Source organism: Erinaceus europaeus, chromosome X (genome assembly GCF_950295315.1).
Source record: "Erinaceus europaeus chromosome X, mEriEur2.1, whole genome shotgun sequence".
NCBI classification, from domain to species: domain Eukaryota; kingdom Metazoa; phylum Chordata; class Mammalia; order Eulipotyphla; family Erinaceidae; genus Erinaceus; species Erinaceus europaeus.
The window spans coordinates 107,404,396-107,425,548 of record NC_080185.1 but is presented as its reverse complement, the minus strand read 5'-3'; the positions used below and the strand labels follow the sequence as shown (position 1 = coordinate 107,425,548).

General features: G+C 38.0%; 1 protein-coding gene, 1 non-coding gene and 1 pseudogene across 2 annotated transcripts in view; 1 reads left to right on the top strand and 2 right to left on the bottom strand.

Moving 5' to 3' along the window:
- Positions 1-21,153, top strand: part of IL1RAPL1 (interleukin 1 receptor accessory protein like 1) — a 1,270,353-nt gene that overhangs the window by 753,136 nt on the left and 496,064 nt on the right. The gene's annotated exons all lie outside the window — the stretch shown is intronic.
- LOC132535890 (tubulin alpha chain-like) lies at positions 13,520-14,054 on the bottom strand (annotated as a pseudogene).
- On the bottom strand, positions 13,997-14,076 carry LOC132536053 (small nucleolar RNA SNORD55/SNORD39). Its single transcript, XR_009547736.1, has one exon. It is a non-coding gene; the product is annotated as a small nucleolar RNA SNORD55/SNORD39 (small nucleolar RNA).

Sequence of the window (21,153 nt, the reverse complement as noted above, 5' to 3'; positions counted from 1 at the left end):
TTTCTCAACTTTTGTTGATGAGTGGGATCATCCCATACTCATCTTTATCTTTCTGACTTAGCTCGCTTAACATAATTCCTTCTAGCTCTGACCAAGATGGGTCAGAGAGGTTGAGTTCATTGTTCTTAGTAGCTGCATAGTATTCCATTGTGTATATGTACCACAGCTTTCTCAGGCACTCATCTGTTGTTGGGCACCTGGGTTGCTTCCAGATTTTAGCTATTATGAATTGTGCTGCTATGAACATAGGAGAACACACATCTTTTTGGTTGGGTGTTATGGATTGGAGTATTTTTTGTTCATATGTCTGTGGGCCTTTTAGATCTCTTCTTTCGTGAATATCCTCTTCTCTGTTCATACCCTAACCCAATTTCTGTTTAATTTTTTTATTTTGCCCCCTTCCTACAATTTTTAAACCCCCACTCTCAAATTTTCTATGTGTCACATTTCTTATATTGCAAGATAGTATAGAGAAATGAATGCTTTGGAAAGCTATTAGGGGAGGGGATGGGTTACAGAGTTCTGGTGGTAGAAATTGTGTGGAGTTGTAGCCCTCTTATCCTATGGTTTTTGTCAGTGTTTCCTTTTTATAAATGATTTTTTTTAAAAAAAGTTTACTTTGATTCTTATCCCTATACCTTATACATGCATATGATAAAAAACATAAAAGGGTATATCCTCCCCAAAATTAATATCATATACGATTTGTAAGGGAAACAGAGATCTTAAACTTTATTGAAATGAACAATTGGCCAATGGTGAAAACCTTCATTATTATCATTTCACCCTCATTACTATCTTTCTCCTCTTATACAGTCTCTGTCTCCTCTGTGTCAGTGAAGGACTCCACATTTTCAGTCATATACTAAAAGTCTATACTGTAAAGCTGGGTGGGTTTTTTTTTGCACCAGATATGCGGAAAAGGTCAAGCTAGAGTTTCTTTCATAACACTGAAAGATGGAAACTAGGGTTCCTATCTTAATAATCATAGATGCAAACTAGAATTCCTTAACAATAATTGTAATTGCTGTTTTCTCTGTTACACATATTATTTGTGGAGTTCTTTCAAGTTTTCTTACTTGTCTGTGTTTTCTGCATTCAGACTATCACATTTAGCTCTGTTTGGGATGTTTATACCTGTTAGTATTTTTCCAAGCTTTGTGGGTTTCTAGTTGTGTTTCCCTCTTCATATTTAAAGTTTCTGTCTTTATTTATTTATTGGATAGAGACAGCCAGAATTCGGGAGGGTAGAGGGTGATCAGAAGAGAGACAGAGAAACCTGCAATGGTGCCTTGCCACTCACAAAGCTTGCCCCCTGCTGTCGTATGCCAGGAGCTCAAACTGGAGTCCTTGTACATTGTAAGATGTGTGCTTAAACAGGTGCACCACCACCCAGCCCTCAAAATTATTAGATATTTTTAGACTGCTTTGAGTTTTAGGTTTACCCCAAGCAATCAGAGTAAAAGGAGGTGAATTGTACTCCAAAAGAAATTTAAGGTGTCATAGAAGGTAAAAAAATATTCTAGGAGATACAAACAGCAGCTGTCAACTACTTTTTGTTTGTCAGTTGCAGAACCAGAGACTTACACATTCATGACTTCAAAACTCCTCTGTCACCTTTTTATTTAGATAGAAAGATGAGAGAGGGAGAGGGAGAGAGGGAGGGAAAGAGGGAGGGAGGGAGGGAGGGAGGGAGAGAGAGAGAGAGAGAGGGAGGGAGGGAGAGAGAAGAGAGGAGAGAGGAGAGAGGAGAGAGGAGAGAGGAGAGAGGAGAGAGGAGAGAGGAGAGAGGAGAGAGGAGAGAGGAGAGGGAGAGGGAGAGGGAGAGGGAGAGAGAGAGAGAGAGAGAGAGAGAGAGAGAAGAGAGAAGAACACTCCTTTGGTATCATAGTAATGCCCTGTCATGCAAAGGTTTGAATTGTCAGCATGCACTGCTAGACACACACACTACTTTGTGAGATCTCAGACCATACTTCTAAACATTATGATTTGTTGAAGATTATCAATATACCTTAGTGTGTTTAAAAATCTTTTTGGGTCACATAGAATTTTTTTTCTGGGCTTCTATGTTGCTAGATGAAAAATTGAAAGTACTAAATTTTATGTTTCTATAAATTTCCCATACCTTAGGATTCCTTACATTAACTTTACCTCACACTCAGATGTAAATCTTTAGTAATCATTTACTTCTTACTTACCTACCTAACTACATGAATACCTACCTACCTTCTTTATTAATTGTAAGAATAACTGGAACACTGCTCAGATCTGGCAGATATGGTGGTACTAGAGATAGGAATCTGGGACTTTTGAGGCCTTCAGCAAGCATATCCTGTGCTCTATCACTTCTTCTTCTAGCGTTTGCCCTTCTTCCATAGCCAGTCAACAGCGTCAGGTTGAAAGCTGTCAGGAGCTGCTTGTTGCTGGCTTTGAAAGTGACTGGGATCCAAGTATCACTAAGATACTTCTATGACTCACAGACTGTAACTTTCCCTAACCTAACCTTCTGTTGTATTATTTTCAGGAATATGGCTGTGGAAGGAAAAGTCATGTCTAGAGTTGGTTTATAAGAGACCCAGTAATTGCAAAGCAAATTATGCCCACTGGGATCTTCTTGAGCTTTTTGGAAAAAAATAAACATCAGTTATAATATGGTTTTTTCATTCATCAAGAGTAATGGAATAGGGGGCTGGGTGGTGGTACACTGGGTTAATTGCACATAATATGAAGGGCAGGGACCTGCTCAAAGATTCTGGTTCGAGCCCCCAATCCCCACTTGCAGGGGGATCGTTTCACAAGTGGTGAAGCAGGTCTTCAGGTGTCCATATTTCTATCCCTCTCTCTATCTTCCTCTCCCCTCTCAAACTCTGTCCTATCCAAAAAATCGAAAAATGACCACAGAAGCAGTGGATTTGTAGTGCAGTCACCAAGTCCCAGTGATAACCCTGGAGGAAACAAAAAGAGTAGTGGAACACATGTTATGTATATAGATTTTTAAATACTGATAAAAGTATTTCCACTTTTATCCATTTAATTCATATGTTCCTTCCAGTCAAACTTTAATTCTAAAAATGAAAACTAAAAACAACACACCAACCATATTCCCATTATAAAAATTTTGAAATAAGGGGGCCAGGTGGTGGCATAACCAGTTTAATGTACATGTTACTATGTACAAACACCTGGGTTCAAACACCTGGCCTTCACCTATAAATAGGAAGCCTCACTAGTGGTGAAACAGTTCTGCAGGTGTCTCTTTGTCTCTACCTTTCTAACCACCTTCCCTCTCAATTTATCTTTGTCCTAGCAAATAAAAATAATTTAAATAAAATTTTAAAAATAAAAGTTTTAATTTAAAAATTGACACGAGACAGTCCTGTTGAAAAACAATTTACCTTCTAGGCTGAATCTTAGAATGAGTAGTATTAAAAAAATTGATCATGAAAATGTTATAACAGAAAAAAAATCAGTGAAATTTAGGATTCATCAGTAAGAACATTAGGAAGTGTGAAGGGGAAAACCAACATGAGAAAAAAATAATAAGAAATAAGAGGTGATTCTTTGAGAATATGATGGATTTAGTAGAATTTTTATACTTGGTATAACATTTTTAACAATGTTAATGTAGTAATATATTTGAACTACTTTCCAGTCAACCACAGGCTAAATTTATGCTGTGAAAAAAAAAAAGAAAAATAATAACCCCTCCTTCCTCTTTTTATGGATGAGGAAGCTGAGGCAAAGAAAGGTTAAGTGGCTTTATCAAGGTTGTGAACTGTCATGGTGACAAATTTAGGAATAAAATTTAATTCCCTGAACTTCAGTTTATGATTTACTCCACTGGATAATGAGTAGCCGGACATTGTACTTTTTATATTAGTTCTGATGATCACTGTGAAAGATTGATTTTTTATGTTGGACAGAATCATATTTTACTATGAATCATTTAATTCTGTTGCTGATGTAATGAAAATAGTGCATTTGTGGTATTACCTTGAGGTAGAATAATAACCTTTTTTTCCTCTTTCTTTAAGAAATGATATTTTTTATCACTCCTATGTAGAGTCTGTTTTTGTAGGTTTATTTGGATCCATACTTCCAGAGGGTTAAAGAATAGGAAAGCTATCAGGGGAGAGGATGGGATACAGAGTTCTGGTGGTGGGAATTGTGTGAAGTTGTATCCCTCTTATCCTATGGTTTAGTCAGTGTTTCCTTTTTATAAATAAATTAAAATAAGGAATAAAGATCAACATGTTTTATTCAATCATAATTGACATATTGAAAAACAAAAGTTTTTAAACGAATATTAGAAATCAGAAGACACAGGGTTATTGCTGGGGCTCAGTGCCTGCACTACGAATCCACTGCTCCTGGAGGTCATTTTCCCCATTATATATATATATATATATTTTTTTTTTTCAGTAGCATATCCAGCAGGATGACTTGGCCATAAAACATGGAGTTGTATGTGTAAAGCTGCAGGTTTGATCTCCTATAAATGCCAGATCAGCGCTCTGGTTCTCTCTTTGTCCCTCTCTTTATCTCATAAATTTAATAAAAAAATTTTTATAGGCTTGGGAGGTAGCATAGTGGATATACAAATGGATTTCATGCCTAAAGCTCCTTGGTTTCCAGTTCAATCCCTAACACCACCATAAGCCACTCTGGCCAGTCATTCTCTCTCCTTCCTCTTTATCTCATTAAAGTAAATAAAATATTATAAAAATATTAAAAAACAATTTATTATCATAAAAAATGAGATGTACCATTTATGACTGTAAAGAAAACAACATTTATTTAGACGAGTTCCATTTATAAAGAATACTATGTATTAGTAATGAGAATAGTTAAAATAATTCCTTGTGTTCCAGGATCTATGTTCTCATTTATAGTGACTCATCTAATCCTCAACTCAATAATCCTCACCCTTTAAAACTTTTCAAATATTTGCTAAGTACTTGGTGTTCTAAACTTTATAAGGAGCACTTGAAAACCATCATCCATTTTAGGACTGACAAAATAGCTCACTTGTATAGTGCACTACTTTGCCATATCTGCACCTAGGTTCAAGACCAACTCCTACTACACTGAATAAAGCTCTGGAGTTCTCATCTCTTTAACTATCTCTAGCCCACTCTATAAGAAAGGAAGAAAGAAAGAAAGAAAGAAAGAAAGAAAGAAAGAAAGAAAGAAAGAAAGAAAGGAAGGAAGGAAGGAAGAAAGAAAGAAAGAAGAGAAGGAAGGGAAAGAAAAAGAAAGAAAGAAAGAGAAAGAGAGAGAGAAAGAAAGAAAGAAAGAAAGAAAAGAAAAGGAAGAAAAAGAGGGAGGGAAGGAGGAAGGAAGGAAGGAAGGAAGGAAAAAAGGAAGAAAATTATCCATTTTATTGTTCACTTTATATGATCCTTTTGTATTAAAAATGGGTGTCATTTTCTGCAAATGTGATTAATGAAATATCCCTCCCCTGCCTTAAAGCACCTAGAAATTCTTGTGGAAAATAAAAGAATGTTTGGACCTTTTCAGTGATTAGCTGAGTTTTCAAGAAAGTAAAATAATATATTATCTTGGGACCAGGCAATGGTGCACCTTGTAAAGCACACACATTCCAGTGCAGAAGGATCCAGGGTTCAAGCCTCTGGTCCCTACCTGCATGGGCGAAAGCTTCAGAAGTGGTGAAGCAAGACTGCAGGTTTCTTTCTGTCTATTTCTCTATCTCTTCCTCCCCTCTCAATTTCTCTCTCTCTCTGTCTTTATCAATAATAAATAACAAATTAATAAATAAGTAAATAAAAGGAATTAAAAATATCATCTTTGAACCAATAGGAAATAAGGAACACAAATGTAAAATACTTTAAAATACTTTATTCTGAGACCATGGAATGGGAGTGGGTTCAGAGGACTGTTGGAATTGTTATCAGCACCAAGGTCTAGAATTCTATTAGTTACTGGAGAGATGAAACTATTTTGTCATGGACTTGTGACAAAGTAATGCCAACTATTTCATTTGTAATTTTGTATTTTGATTATATACTGAAAAGGCTTTTCTCTACATAAAATGTATTACTAAAGAAATTTCATCTATTTGTTTCTGTTTTTAAAATGTGGTCACTGCATAATTTTATATTTTATGCGTTACTTGCATTATAATTATAATAAACATTACTAGAAAGTAATGTGATCTTAGGCTTCAGTAGTATGAGGAAAAATCATAGAACTCAGAGCTTAGGTCTGGGCCACTTTCGATTTTTCTATGACTGGACAAAAGGACTTTCTCAAAATCATCTGACTTCACTAAGTGGCGTCTTAATATTGTGACTATACTTAAAGTGTTACGGTGAGAACTAAATTGGCTCATATGTGTGGTAGTAGGCTATAGAAATATAGGAATGTGAGTGTCCACTGTCAAGTTTGGTGTGTCATGTAACATTTATTTTGTTCCATTTAAACTAATGGAATTTTAATATTTATTATCTTAATCCAGTATTCTAAATAACAATGATTTGATTATTGTTATTATTAAGCCATGTATGCTTAACCCGCTGGGCTACCTCCCGACTCCCCCATGACTTTATTATTAATGAAGTCTCAGTTTTATTTATTTATTTTTCAATAGACACTAGATTGAGAAAGGATAGCAAAACTTGTGTAGAAAAATCACACCAATGACTAGAGATAAGGAGAGATTAAAAAGGCACTATATTACTATTGTGTGATTAAGAACTGCTTATGATATAATATAAATAATATAAATACTGGAGAAGTCAGAATAATAGAAAAACAACAAATATTTTTTCTGTTGTTGTTGTTGCTGTAGCTATTCTTTTTTATATAGAGACAGAGAGGCAGAGAGATATAGTATGAAAGAGACCATAGTAGCAAAGCTTCCTTTAATGCTATAGAGCCTGGGCTTGAACCTGGGTTGTGCATATGGCAAAGCAACACACTACTCAAGTGAGATATATTTGCTGGCCTGCAACATGTAGTTACGCCATTAAAATACAAGCAATAGATTTCATCATGATTTAGCTTTTTAAAACCGTGAGGTCTGTCCACTACAGAATGTTTGTCTTGATCTCATCTTTTTCCCTGTTCAGGTAAAGTAGTTAAATTTATAGCCCTACGAGTTTATCACTTGACAGAGCTGTTGCTGGTGTTTTGTTTGTTCATGTGAGTTTTCTAAATATGATAGATACCCATCTGAGATTGAGACATAGACCAGCTACTGAAAGGTCACTGATTCTCTAGTGACTTTTCATTACATTAAAAATTATATTGCTCATATTTTCCAAGACACTAATAGCTTAAAAGTAAGAAGCAATTAAGAAAATCAAAACATTAGGTTTGATATGACAACTTAATAATTACATAATATTTTAAATAATGGATGATATCTCAAAAAGTTTTGAATATTTTAAAGAACTTTTATTATTTCACACTATGAAACGCTCTTTATATATTTTTGGAGTTTTCACTTGTTTTTCCTGCAATATTAAAAGTTTGTTCTTGATGATAAATCAAGAAGTAAGTCTTACAATCAATATGAATATTGTATAATATATATTTAAATAATTTTTTATTTAAGAAAGGAGACATTAACAAAACCGTAGAATAAGAGGGATACAATTCCGCACAATTCCCATAACCTGATCTCCACATCCAACCCCCTCCCCTGATAGCCTTCCCATTCTCTATCTCTCTGGGAGTATGGATCCAGGGTTGTCGTGGGTTGTAGAGGGTGGAAGGTCTGGCTTCTGTAATTGCTTCCCCACTGAACATGGGCATTGACTGGTCGATCCATACTCCCAGTCTGTCTCTCTCTTTCCCTAGTAGGGTGGGGCTCTGAAGAAGTAGCGCTCCAGTACCCATTGATTTGGTTGTATGTCCAGGGTCGTCTGGTCAGCATCCGTAACCTGGTGGCTGAAAAGAGAATTAACATACAAAGCCAAACAAATTGTTGAACAATCATGGACCTAAAGACTGTAATAGTGCAGATGAAGTGTTGGGGGTATTCCCTGCATGCTCTTGTGTACTTCTGCTTTCAGGTATATATTTTTCCCCTAGTTTATGGGCACGGGTGAACCTATTCTCTATCTCAGGGGACCTGGACTATATCTAGGTTTGGGGACTTTATTGGGGAGTGGAAGAGCTGGAATGGAATTAGAGAATACTATGAAAGGAAAGGTCTCACCTGAGTGATGAAGCTGAAGGGTTGTCATTCCACACCTGAAGTCTCTGGTCACAGTCTGAAGTGGAGCATGCTGGGGTGGCACTCGTTGTGTTGATTAGGTTGCAATCCGTGGATGCAATATTATTTGATTTGAATTGAGAGCAGCATGCAGAAAAGTGGGTCCCACCCTAAGGTTCCAGGACTGGGGGAAATATAAGCTCTATAGTGGAAATGTGAGGTTCCTGTTTTCTTAGGGTTCAAGAAGACAATGGATAGTTATTGTTGTCGTCACATTATTTGGTGATAGGGTTAACTTTGGAAAGTCCCTTTGATAGGGTTTGGGGTATAGTACCCAGCATCTTGTATATATCTGTGCTATTGGTTGCTTCTTTTCTCCCTGGTCTAGGCTTTTGGGAGAGAACATATGGAAGACAGCCTATGTATTAAAAAGACTCAGTCTGTGTTTTAAGAAGTTCTAGACATATCATCAGTTTTTCGCCTCTCATATTAATTAAATAGTGGTTTATATAATGTTTACACTTTAATAGGATTGTACATAAACACCACTCCCACCACCAAAAGACTGTGTCCTATCCCCACCACCCACCACCCACCCCCGTCCCCCCACCCTCCGCCGTGCCGGGAAGCCCAATGGCCACCCTCCCTTCACCACAGTGTTTTTACATTGGTGTCCTGCTCTCGATTTAATCAGATCCTGCTTTTAGTTTCCCTTTCTGTTCTTCTTTCTCAACTTCTGTTGATGAGTGGGGACATCCCATACTCATCTTTTAAACTGGTTTTGAGAAAACTGTATAGGAATTGAGTTGGATTTATTAATTTTAAAATATATGGCTTTTGCATCATAAGAGGACTTAAAGTTTCATTTCTTTAAAATGCTTGACCAAAACCATTATGTTAGCATCTGTTTTTCCATCTGGAGAACCTAAAAAAAATCCATGTAAATGTAAATGGACAGTTCAATATGAATATGCAAATTAAAAATACTTTTTAAATTTTATATAAGATGTAGCTTACACTATTCCTTAATTAGATTTTTCTGTACATTTCTTAATCATCTGTTAGGTTTAGCATTGGGTTCTACTCCAACATATCAACCAGAACTTCCTGAATTGTAAATGGTACAAAATTTATTATGAATTTTTTTATCAATTTAATAATGATCAACAAGACCCTAGGATAAGAGGGGTACAATTCCACACAATTACCACCACCTGAGTTCTGTATCCCATCTCATCCCTTGGAAGCTTTCCTATTCTTTATCCCTCTGCGAGTATGGACCCAGTGTCATTATGGGATGCAGAAGGTGGGAGGTCTGGTTTCTGTAATTGCTACTCTAATGGATATGGGTTTTGGCAGCTCTATCCATACTCACAGCCTATTGGGTAGGGCTCTGAGAGGTGGAGTTCCAGGACACATTGAAGAGGTTGTCTGCCCAGGGAAGTCAGGTTGATATCATGGTAGCATTTGCAATTTGCTGGCTCAAAAAGCATTAAGATATAAAAAGAACAAATTTTTGAATAATCAGGAACCTAAAGGTAAGAATATGAATAAGCAGTTGAGATTTGGGGATCTCCATTTAGGAAAAACCCGGCAGGTATATTTTGAGTATATTCCAAGGGGCCCATGACTTTATTAGTTTTTGCCTGAGTCTAACAGCTAACAAGCAGGTGGGCCAAAGGTATTGTCTGGGGAGATGGTGGCAGAGTTGGAAACAGGACTAGAAAGCTGGATCAGGGAGGAGAGTAGCTCCCAAATATGGGAAAATAAATAATTATTGTTAACTGTAAACCCCATTGATTTTATCTGGGGCCCATATTCAACACAGAAGCCTGTGTAACCTCTGCATCTCTGTAGGTCTGAGTTCACATTCTGTGGTAATAGCTAGGAATATTCTAGCATGCATTCATTGCAGGGCCTATTTTGCTCAAGTGGCAAAGTATTTTCACCCAACCTCCTTTCAGAGAATGGAGCAGTCTCTACCATTGTTAACCTACATTTAGGGCACAGTCCTATAGAGGTCCAAAAGGGGGTCCACTATGTTGTTCTTGATGGAGCTGACTAGTGGCAGTGGACAGAGGGATCTGTTAGAGTTCTACGCCCATCATGTTTATGTGGGAATCCCAGGATTCCCTGACAAGGGCCCTGGATGATGGGGTGGCCTGGTAGTGACCAAAAGAGCCATCATTAAAGTATGCCTGTCTCTTGCCCTTACCCAACTTTTATAGTCCTTGCTTTGTCTGACAAGATAAGCCTTAGAGTCATTGAGGGAAGTGAAATATGAAGTAGATGAGGAGGGTATCTAGGTCTAAGTAGAAATGATTTGACTGTCTTTTTTTTTTTTTTTTTAGGTCTTTCTATTTGCTTGCTGCACTTATTAAGTCATTGCAAACTATTGTGAATTTTTACTTTAAGGTATATATTTTCCCCTAATTTATGGATATATGTGCTCTATCTCCTGAGCCCTGGTCTATATCTAGATTCTGTGGCTTTGTTAGTAAGTTTGCTACCCGAAATGTAATTGAGGAGTCCAATGAGCTAGGATAGGTCTCACCAGTGTAATGGTGCCAAAGGGTTGAGATCCCATGCCTGGCATCTATTATGAATTTTATTTATATCATTATACATATGTATTTATATAATTATGTACTTTGACAAAAATGATACAGGGTAATATGTTTACTAGGAAAATGAAAATACATATGTATATATTAAGAAACATTATTTTAAATATAGAAAAATTATGGTCAGTACTATGTCCTGGTGTCAACATTGGGAAAAATTTAAGTTCTTTATTGGGGGGTGAATTGTAAAATACAATAGTTTGTACATACATAACGTTTCCCAGTTTTCCCCATAACAATGAAACCTCCACTAGTTCCTCCTCTGCCATCATATTCCAGGACCAGAGCCCTCCCCACCACTCCAGAGTCTTTTACTTTGGTACAGTACACCAAGTCGAGTCTAAGTCTTAGTGTTTTCCCTTCTTCTCTTGTTTTTCAACTTCTGCCTATGAGTAAGTGCTTCACATGGTTTCTTCAGGCTTTACCCAGGATAGAGTAAATAAGGTGAAGTCACCATTTTTAATAGCTGAGTATTCCATTGTGTATATAGACCACAACTTACTCAGCCACTCATCTTTTGTTGGACACCTGGGCTGCTTCCAGGTTTTGGCTATTTCAAAATGTGCTGCTATGAACATAGGTATACACACATCTTTTTGGATGGGTATGTTTGGTTCCCTAGGATATATCCCCAGGAGAGGAATTGCAGGGTCATAGGGTAGGTCCAATTCTAGCCTTCTGAGAGTTCTCCAGACTGTTCTCCAGAGGGGTTGGACCAATTGACATTCCCACCAGCAGTGCAAGAGGCTTAACAAAGGAGATTTGAAGCTTTAAATTATCTATTATTGTTAATAATTCCATTGAATAATTGTGTTCACTACTACTCGCCTTGTTTTGAGGAAAGTATTATTCACTAAGTCTTGAAACAGTCTAAACGTGAATAGGAATTTTGCCATTTCTCTCCCTTGTAGTCTGTGTCTTTTGATTTCTAATATTCATTTAAAAACGTTTGTTTTTCAGTATATCAATTATGATTGAATAAAACATATTGACCTTTATTTTATTTTTATTTTAATTTATTTATAAAAAGGAAACACTGACAAAACCATAGAATAAAGGGGGTACAACTCCACACAATTCCCACCATCAGAATTCTGTATCCCATCCCCTCCCCTGATAGTTTTCCTATTCTTTAACCCTCTGGGAGTATGGACCCAAGGTCATTGTGGGATGCAGAAGGTGAAAGATCTGGCATCTGTAATTGCTTCCCTGCTGAACATGGGCATTGACAGGTCGACCCATACTCCCAGCCTGCCTCTCTCTTTCCCTAGTGGGGTGGAGTTCTGGGGAATCAGAGCTCCAGTACATATTGGTGGGGTTGTCTGTCCAGGGAAGTCTGGTTGGCATCATGCTAGCATCTGGAACCTGGTGGCTAAAAAAGAGTGTTAACATATAAAGCCAAACAAGTTGATGACTAGTCATGAAGCTAAATGCTGGAATAGTGCAGATGAAGAGTTGTGGGGGTCTCCATTTTGTAGATAGCTAGTAGGCATAGAAAATAACTTGATCTTTATTTTAAATTGAGATTTTCTCTGTCAAATTAAGGATCAAAGTAAGACACTGGAGTATATGTCGCTTTTGAAAATAAATGTACATTTTACACATTTTAAGGGAAGTTATAGGTTTTGGTATCATGAACATGTCATGTTTCTTCTGTGCATCAAATTTATGGGTTCCTGATTAAAAATAAAACCTGAAATTGAATATTTCTAATTAGATATTGTTGGTGTGGTATTGTAGAGCTAGCAATTATTATAATCTTTTCTGAGTAATGGAATTGGAACTGAAAATAATTGTTGCCACCAAACATTAAGGGAAGAAGAGAAGCAGCAAAGATGTGAAAAAATAACTTTTTGTATTAAAGCAATACATTATGGATAATGAACAGGTAGTAAGATATATACTATCTACTGGTTGCTTAGGCAACTAGTCAAGGTAAGAAAGCTGAATACAAATATAATGAAATATTTGCTATAGTATTTTCCATTTGAGTTATTTAATCAAATCATTTTATATAAATCAAATTTATCTTGGGTTGAGTAAACTCAATAGTGTGGACCTGCATTTTCATGTATATTTCTACTCAAGAATTCAGGCAATTAACACTTTGTCAGAAATATAATTCAGAGCAACATTTTTTTTACTTATGGCATGAAACACTATATACTACCTAATTGTGCTCTATAACCATAAGTTTTGCAATTATTATTTTATTTTTAGTTTTTTTATTTTTTATTTATGAAAAGGAAACAATGACTAAACCATAGTATAAAGGGTACAACTTCACACAATTCCCACCACCAGAACTCTGTCTCCCATCCCCTCCCCGATAGCTTTCCCACTGTTTAACCCTCTGGGAGTATGGACCCAAGGTCATTGTGGGATGCAGAAAGTTAAAGGTCTGGTTTCTGGAGTTGCTGCCCTGCTGAACATGGGCGTTGACAGGTCGATCCATACTCCCAGCCTGTCTCTTTCCCTAGTGGGGAAGGACTCTGGGGAAGCGGAGCTCCAAGGCACATTGGTGGGGTTGTCTGTCCATGGAAGTCTGGTCAGTATCATGCTAGCATCTAGAACCTGGTGGTTGAAAAGAGAGTTAATATTCAAAGCCAAACAAATTGTTGACCAATCATGGAACTAAAGGTTTGAATAGTGAAGATGAAGAGTTCGAGGGCCCTCCATTTTGTAGATAGCTAGTAGGCATTTTTTTTTGAGCTTTGAATTTTAAAGCTTTTACTGAGACATGATGGCAAACAAATCTTACAGAAACACATGTAAAAAGACATGATTCACAGTTGAAAATGGAGACAATTAGACCAGAAAGCTTTGATGCCTGTCAGCTAATGCTGAAGCTGAGACTTTGGAGTAGGACATGCTTCGGGCTATTCAAAGGAAAGGCAATCAATATTCCTCTCCTTCCTCCTCACCCTCTCCTTCAACAGAATCCACACCCACCTCCTCATAATCCTTCTCCAGGGCAGCCATGCCCTCACGGGCCTCAGAAAACTCCCCTCCTCCATGCCCTCACCCACATACCAATGAACAAAGGCACGCTTGGCGTACATCAGGTCAAACTTGTGGTCCAGCCGGGCCCAGGCCTCAGCGATGGCTGTGGTGTTGCTCAGCATGCACACAGCCCGCTGGACCTTGGCCAGGTCTCCACCAGGGACCACAGTGGGAGGCTGGTAATTAATGCCAACTTTGATCTCCAAGGTTGGCTTCCCCACTGAGCAGTCGGGAGACAGCAGCATTACCAAGGTTTCATCATACACAGCTAGTAGGCATATTTTAGTTATATTCCAAAGGGCCTGTGGCTATACTAGTATTTATTTACTTATTTATTTGCCTGAGCTTGAAATCTGATATGCAGGTGCATCCTAATTATTGTCTGGGGAGGTGGTGTTATGGCTGGAAGAAGGACCAGAAAGCTGGATCAGGTAATAGAATAGCTCCCAAATATAGGAAAGGCGTATAAATATTGTTGACTGTAAACCCCATTGATTTGATCTGACCTGGGGCCCATATTCAGTTAAGGAGCCTATGTGACCTCTGCATCCCTATAGATCCGAACTCACATTCTGTGGTCATAAGTAGCAATGTTCCACGGTATCTAAGTCTAATGCATAGCCCTGTCCAGTCCTCAATCTGAGGGAGAATGCTTTCAGCTTCTGTCCATTGTGTATGATGTTAGCTATAGGTTTGTTGAACCAGCTTTACATTCCTGGAATAAATCCCACTTGGTCGTGATGAACAATCTTTTTGATATACTACTATATCCAGTTGGCCAGGAGCTTGTTTAATATTTTGGCATCTATGTTCATCAGAGATATTGGTCTGTAGTTTTCCTTTTTTGTTGTGTCCCTATCTGTTTTTGGTATTAGGGTGATGCTGGCTTCATAGAAGGTGGAAGGGAGTGTTCTTGTTTCTTCGATCTTGTGGAAGAGCTTTAGAAATATAGGTATTAACTGTTTCCTGAAGGTTTTGTAGAATTTGTTTGTGAAGCCTTCTGGTCCAGAACTTTTGTTGTTGGGAAGAGTCTTTATAACTGTTTCGATTTCTTTGTCTGTGACTGATGCATATAGGTTTTGTAGTTCTTCTTGATTCAGTTTTGGAAAGGCATATGTTTCTAGGAATTCTTCCATTTCTTCCAGATTCTCTAGCTTGGTGGCGTTTAGTTTTTCAGAGAAGTTTCACATGATTTTCTGGATTTCTGTGGTGTTAGTCCTCTATCGTTTACAATTCTATTTATTTGAGTCTTCTCCCTTTTTTAGTGAGTCTAGATAGGGGTTTGTCAATCTTGTTTAATTTTTCAAAGAACCAACATTTGGCTTCATGATCTTTTGTTTGGTTCTCTTATTTTCGATGTTTATTTCTGCTCTAATTTTAGTGATTTCCGTCCTTCTGATTGCTTTGGGTTCCTTTGTTCCTCTTCCTCTAAGTCCTTGAGGCTTGTAGTAAGGTCATTTATTTGAGCTATTTCTTGTTATCTAATATGTGATTGCATGGCAATATGAATTTCCCTCTCAGTACTGCTTTATCTGTGTCCCAAATATTTTGATATCCTGTGTCTTCATTTTTATTTGTTTCCAGGAACATTTGCATTTCTTGCTTGAGTGTCTCTCTGACCCAGCAGCTATTAAGCAGCATGTTGTTGAGTTTCCAAATTCTATGACTTTTAGTAATTTTCTGGTTTTTGTTAAATGTTAGCTTTACTCCACTGTGGTCTGAGAAGATACTTGGTATGTTTTCAGTGCTCTTGAATTTGTTGATACTGTCTTTGTAGCCTAACATGTGTTCTATCCTTGAGTTTGTGCTGTGTGGGTTTGAAAAGAATGTGTATTCCAATTTTGGGGGGTGAAGAACTCTGAAAATGTCCAGGAGGTCTAGTCTGTCCATATCTTCATTTAATTCTCTTGTTTCTTTATTGATTCTCTACTTCTTTGATCTAAGTGTGAGAGTAGAGTGCTGAAGTCTCCCACTATTATTGTATTACTATGGATTGTTTATTTATTCCCTTTTGTTGCCCTTATTGTTTTATTGTTGTTGATGTAGTCATTGTTGGATAGGACAGAGAGAAATGGAGAGAGGAGAGAAGACAGAGAGGGGAAGAGAAAGACACCTGCACCCTTGCTTCACAGCCTGTGAAGCGACTCACCGGCAGGTGGGGAGCTGGGAGCTCGAACTGGGATCCTGATACCAGTCTTTGTGCTTTGTGCCATGAGCGCTTAACCTGCTGTGCTACCACCTGACTCCCTATTGATGTATTTTTGTGGTTCTTTCAATAGTTGTTTGATGTTTTTAGATGGTCCCTCATTGGTTGCATAGATGTTAATAATTGTTAAATCTTCTTGGTTGATTGATTCTCTAATCATTATATAATGGCCTTGCCTATCTTTTATTACTTTATTTAATTTAAAGTCTATTGTGTCAGAGATGAGAATGGCTGTTCTTGCCCTTTTTTGTGGTCCATAGCCTGTAGGATAGTTTTCCATCCCTTCACTTTAAGCCTGTGTTTGTCTTATTGGGTCATATGGGATTCTTGCAAGCAGCATATGGTTGTGTTGTATTTTCCAATCCATCCTCCCACTCTGTGCCTTTTAATGGGTGAATTTAAGCCATTGACATTTATTGATACTACATATTTAATGTATTATAGTGCCATTATTCTACATTTTTTATTTGCTCTGATATATGGCAAGTATTATGGTGATGTTCTTGTTTATAAGAGGTCTTTTAGAACCTCTTTTAGGGCAGGGTTGGTGATGGTTGCCTTCTTTAACTGTTGTCTGTCTGAAAAGGTTTTGATCCCTCTATCTAGTCTGAATGAAAGTCTAGCAGGATATATTATCTGTTGAAACCCTTTTTCATTGAGGGCTTGATATATAACTTGTCATTCTCTTCTGGCTTTTAGAGTTTGAGTGGAGAAGTCTGCTGATAGTCTTATGGATTTTCTCTTATATGTGACTTTTTGTTTTTCTCTTGCAGCCTTTAGTATCCTTTCTTTATCCTTACTTTGCTGGAGCTCACGTGGGTTGACTCTCAGCTAGGAACGTAAACTTTACCGAGTTCTTATCACTAGTTCAAGAAACTACGTGAAAAGAAAGAAACTCAGGGAGGATTCTGGTATGAACACACTCGTTTATTGGGGGGTGGGTTTGGGTTAATATAGAAGGCTAGACAAAGAACGGTTTTCACATACGTCAGAACTCACAGGTTTCTTAAAGGTCAGCATTCCCCTATGGCAGGGGCTGGTAATACAAGAGTTGATACATAAAGATCAAAAAAATTAGTCTCCTGACATAGGCATTTAATTATCTAAAGGCATTTGAGAGGAATAGTGGTTGAACCAGTAAGGTGAGATAGAGAAGGAAGAAAAGGCTTTAAAAACATCAAAAGGGCTCTAGGAAATAAGGTCTTGGGGGGCTTTTCATTTGTCCAGTGTTAGGAGTATGTGACAGGATGTGCTCTTCCTTTGTGATCAAAAGGTGAAGTGGAATGTGTGAACTTTGAGTGAATGAATTCTAAAGCAGGTAACCATTTGGCTGACTGCAGGGGAACTAAGTGAGAGAGGATATAGGCTCTTTGTGAATTTGGGGAGTCTTACAAAGAGCAAGCTGATTCTGATAGACTTTTGTCTCTTGGCTCATCTCTATGGAGAGAGGCTAACAAGAGAGGTGTCTTTTCAGACCTCCATCCGTGAAGATGGGGGGAGTTTCCCTAAGCTCTAACAAACTTCCACATAGTCCCACATTACTTTTGTTCATTGTAACTATGATGTGTCTTGGTGTCTTCAGGACTGGGTTGATTCTGGTGAAACTAGAGAGGAGGAGAGGAGAGGAGAGGAGAGGAGAGGAGAGGAGAGGAGAGGAGAGGAGAGGAGAGGAGAGGAGAGGAGACTAGAGGAGATGAGAAGAGATGAGAGGGAGATATTTGCAAAACACTTTCACCAGGTCTCAACTTGGATTGTTTTCCACCATACTTTTAACAATATATTTATAGGAGAGACATACAAAAGTATAATTTCAGCATCGATAGTGTCAGAAATCCATCCTGTGGGACCATACATACAGTTCTCTTGTCCACTAAGCCGCCTCACCAGCTGCAATAGTAATATATCTTAAATTTTAAAAGTTCTACAAATTGAAGATAACTAAATAGGAAAACAAGAAAGGTTGAAATCATAATGTTAACAAAAAATACACATGAGAAAAAGAAAATACATAATGGAAATAAAGAAAGGAAGGAAAGATGGAAGAACAAAAGGAAAAGAAATGAATCATACAAAAAGAAGAGGAGGAAGAGACAAAGTGAAATGGAAAAGTCCTAAATCTCCTTGAGGAGGGAGTCTTTTATTAGTGATTTAATAATGATTGATAATATTGTGGTATAAGAGGGATATAATTCAATAAATTTCCCATGACCAGAATTCCATATCCTATCCCCTCCATTGAAAGTTTTCCTATTCTTTATCTCTGTGGGAGCATGGACCAAAGATCTCTATGGGGAGCAGAAGGTGGAAGGTCTGGCTTCTGTAACTGCTTCTCCATTGGACATGGGCGTTGACAGGTCAATCCATACCACCAGCCTGTTTCAGTCTTTTCTTAGTGTGGTAGGACTGTAGGATTGTGGGGTTCCAGAACATATTGATGAGGCTGTCTGCCCAGGGAAGTCAGGTTGGCGTCATAGTAGCATCTGAAACTTGGTGGCAGTGTATTGGAGCTGAAGGGTTGAATTCCAAGCCTGGTGTCTCTGGACACAGTCTGATGTGAAACATATCAAGGTGGCACTGGTTGCATTGTTTGGTTAAGATCAGCAGATGCGGTATCAAATTATATGGGTCAAAAGAAGCATCTAGGAAAATGAGCAAAGTCCCAGAGGTTCTAGGAATGGGAGAAATATGGCTGTATAGAAAATGAGTAAGGGGGAGTCGGGCAGTAATGCAACGGGTTAAGCGCAGGTGGTGCAAAGCTCAAGGACAGGCATAAGGATCCCAGTTTGAGCCCCTGGCTCCCTATCTGCAGGGCAGTTGCTTCACAGGCAGTGAAGCAGGTCTATCTTTCCTCCTCTCTGTTTTCCCCTCCTCTTTCCATTTCTCTCTGACCTATCCAACAATGATGACATCATCAACAACAACAACAATAATAACTACAACAATAAACCAACAAGGGCAATGAAAAGGAATAAATGAATAAACATTTTTTAAAATATTTTTAAAAGGGGGCCGGGTGGTAGCATATCTGGTTGAGCGCACATGTTACAATGCACAAGGACCTGGCTTCAAGCCCCCAATCCCCACCTGCAGGGGGAAAGCTTCACAAGTGGTGAAGCAGTGCTGCAGGTATCTCTCTGTCTCTCACCCTCTCTATCCCTCCCTTCCCTCTCAATTTCTGACTGTCTCTATCCAATCAATAAATAAAAAGATAATAAAAAATTAAAAAATATTTGAAAAAAATCTTTTTTTAAAAATATTTTATTTATTTATGAGAAAGACAGAGGGAGAGAGAAAGAACCAGACATCACTCTGGCACATGTGCTGCCGGGGATCAAACTCGGGATCTCATGCTTGAGAGTCCAAAGCTTTATCACTGCGCCACCTCCTAGACCACTGAAAAAATCTTTTAAAAAAGAAAAAGTAAGAAAAAAAGAGAGAAAATGAGTAAGTTCTTGTCATAGAGTTTAGGAAGGAGATAGCTAATTATTATAACCAAGTTATCTGGGAACTTTTAATCTATGATACCTGTCAGAATAATTTCTCTACATTTCTGAGTCTCTGGAACTGTTTAAAGCTGTCTCAGTAAATCCAGGGATTCAGAAGGGGGAAGAGAGGAACACTCAGTGGAGGTTGGAGATGCGGTCTTATGGTGGTGTAGGATGATTGCTTAATGAGTGGTAAGATGTACTCACATTTATTTTAGGGAAATGTGGAAATGCATCCTTATGACAACAGCTCTGTAAATAAACCTTTTTTCAATAAAGTTAATCTGAAATTGAAAAAAAAAAGTGGCTTACATCTATAGACTTGATTTTCACAACCATCCAATGATGCAGTTACAATCATTATATTATATATAAATGAAATGTGAATTCCTTGGAGTATAAGTGACTGTATAATGCTACCAGTAAGAACTACAACTTACATTCTAACTCATGAAATCCATGTTTCCCAACAGCTAATCTGACCTGTTTTCATTACTTCAAGGTATTCATTTAACCTAAAGAACAATGAGATCCAACTTCTTGAACAAAAATGAGGGGACGTACATTGCCTTTCCACCTTACCTTCAAATAGACAATGGAAAGTACATATGAGAGAATTTGTGTGATACAGAAATAAGACATAGAAAATGGAGACATCCACATGTGTATGTAATGTGCTGATAATAGCAGCTTTCAATGGAGCTTCATAATGGAGTGTGAAGTGTAATAGAATAGACTCTGGACTTAGAATGAAAAAAAATCAGTGAGTCATTTGAGCAAAAGAACAGATTGCTTGTCTGCCTTCTTTTTATGGGAGGATAAAGAAAGGAATGAAAAACAAAGTCAACATTAACACTGTCATTGTAATAGTCCCAATTTTCTAGATTTCATTTGACTGTAAATAAGATTATTGTAGACCTGGATGGACTGAACAGTGAATGGAAAATACCTGCGACATTAGTCCTTAAGTGAGACAAGTCAGAAAAAGGAGGATGAAAATGGGATAATCTCATTCATAGACAGGAATTAAGAATTAAGAACAGAAGGGGAAACACAGAACAGAACTTGCACTGGGCTCAGTGTATTGCACTGAAGTAAAGGACTACGGAGGATGGGGAGATGGGGTGGGGGTGTTCGGGTCATGGTGCACGATGGTGGAGAGGACATAGGATGGGACATAGAGTGTTCTGTAGAAAACTGAGAAATTTTATACACATAACAACAACTGCATTTACTGTTGACTGTAAGTCATTAACCTCCTCAGTAAAAAAAGTAGATAAATATTATTAACTGTTAACCCCATCACTTTGATCTGGGGCCCCAGATCCCTACCCTACTAGGTAGGGAAAGAGAGAGGCAGGCTGGGAGTATGGATCAACCTGCCAATGCCCATGTTCAGCGGGGAAGCAATTACAGAAGCCAGACCTCCCACCTTCTGCATCCATAAAGATCCTGGGTCCATACTCCCAGAGGGATAAAGAATAGGAAAGCTTTAAGAGGAGGGGATGGGATCCGGAGTTCTGGTGGTGGGAACTGTGTGGAGTTGTACCCCTCTTATCCTATGGTTTTGTCAATACTTCCATTTATAAATTTTAAAAAAGGTTTTCCTGAGCAACCCTAAAGATATTTCTACTGGTACAGACTAGTCCTCCA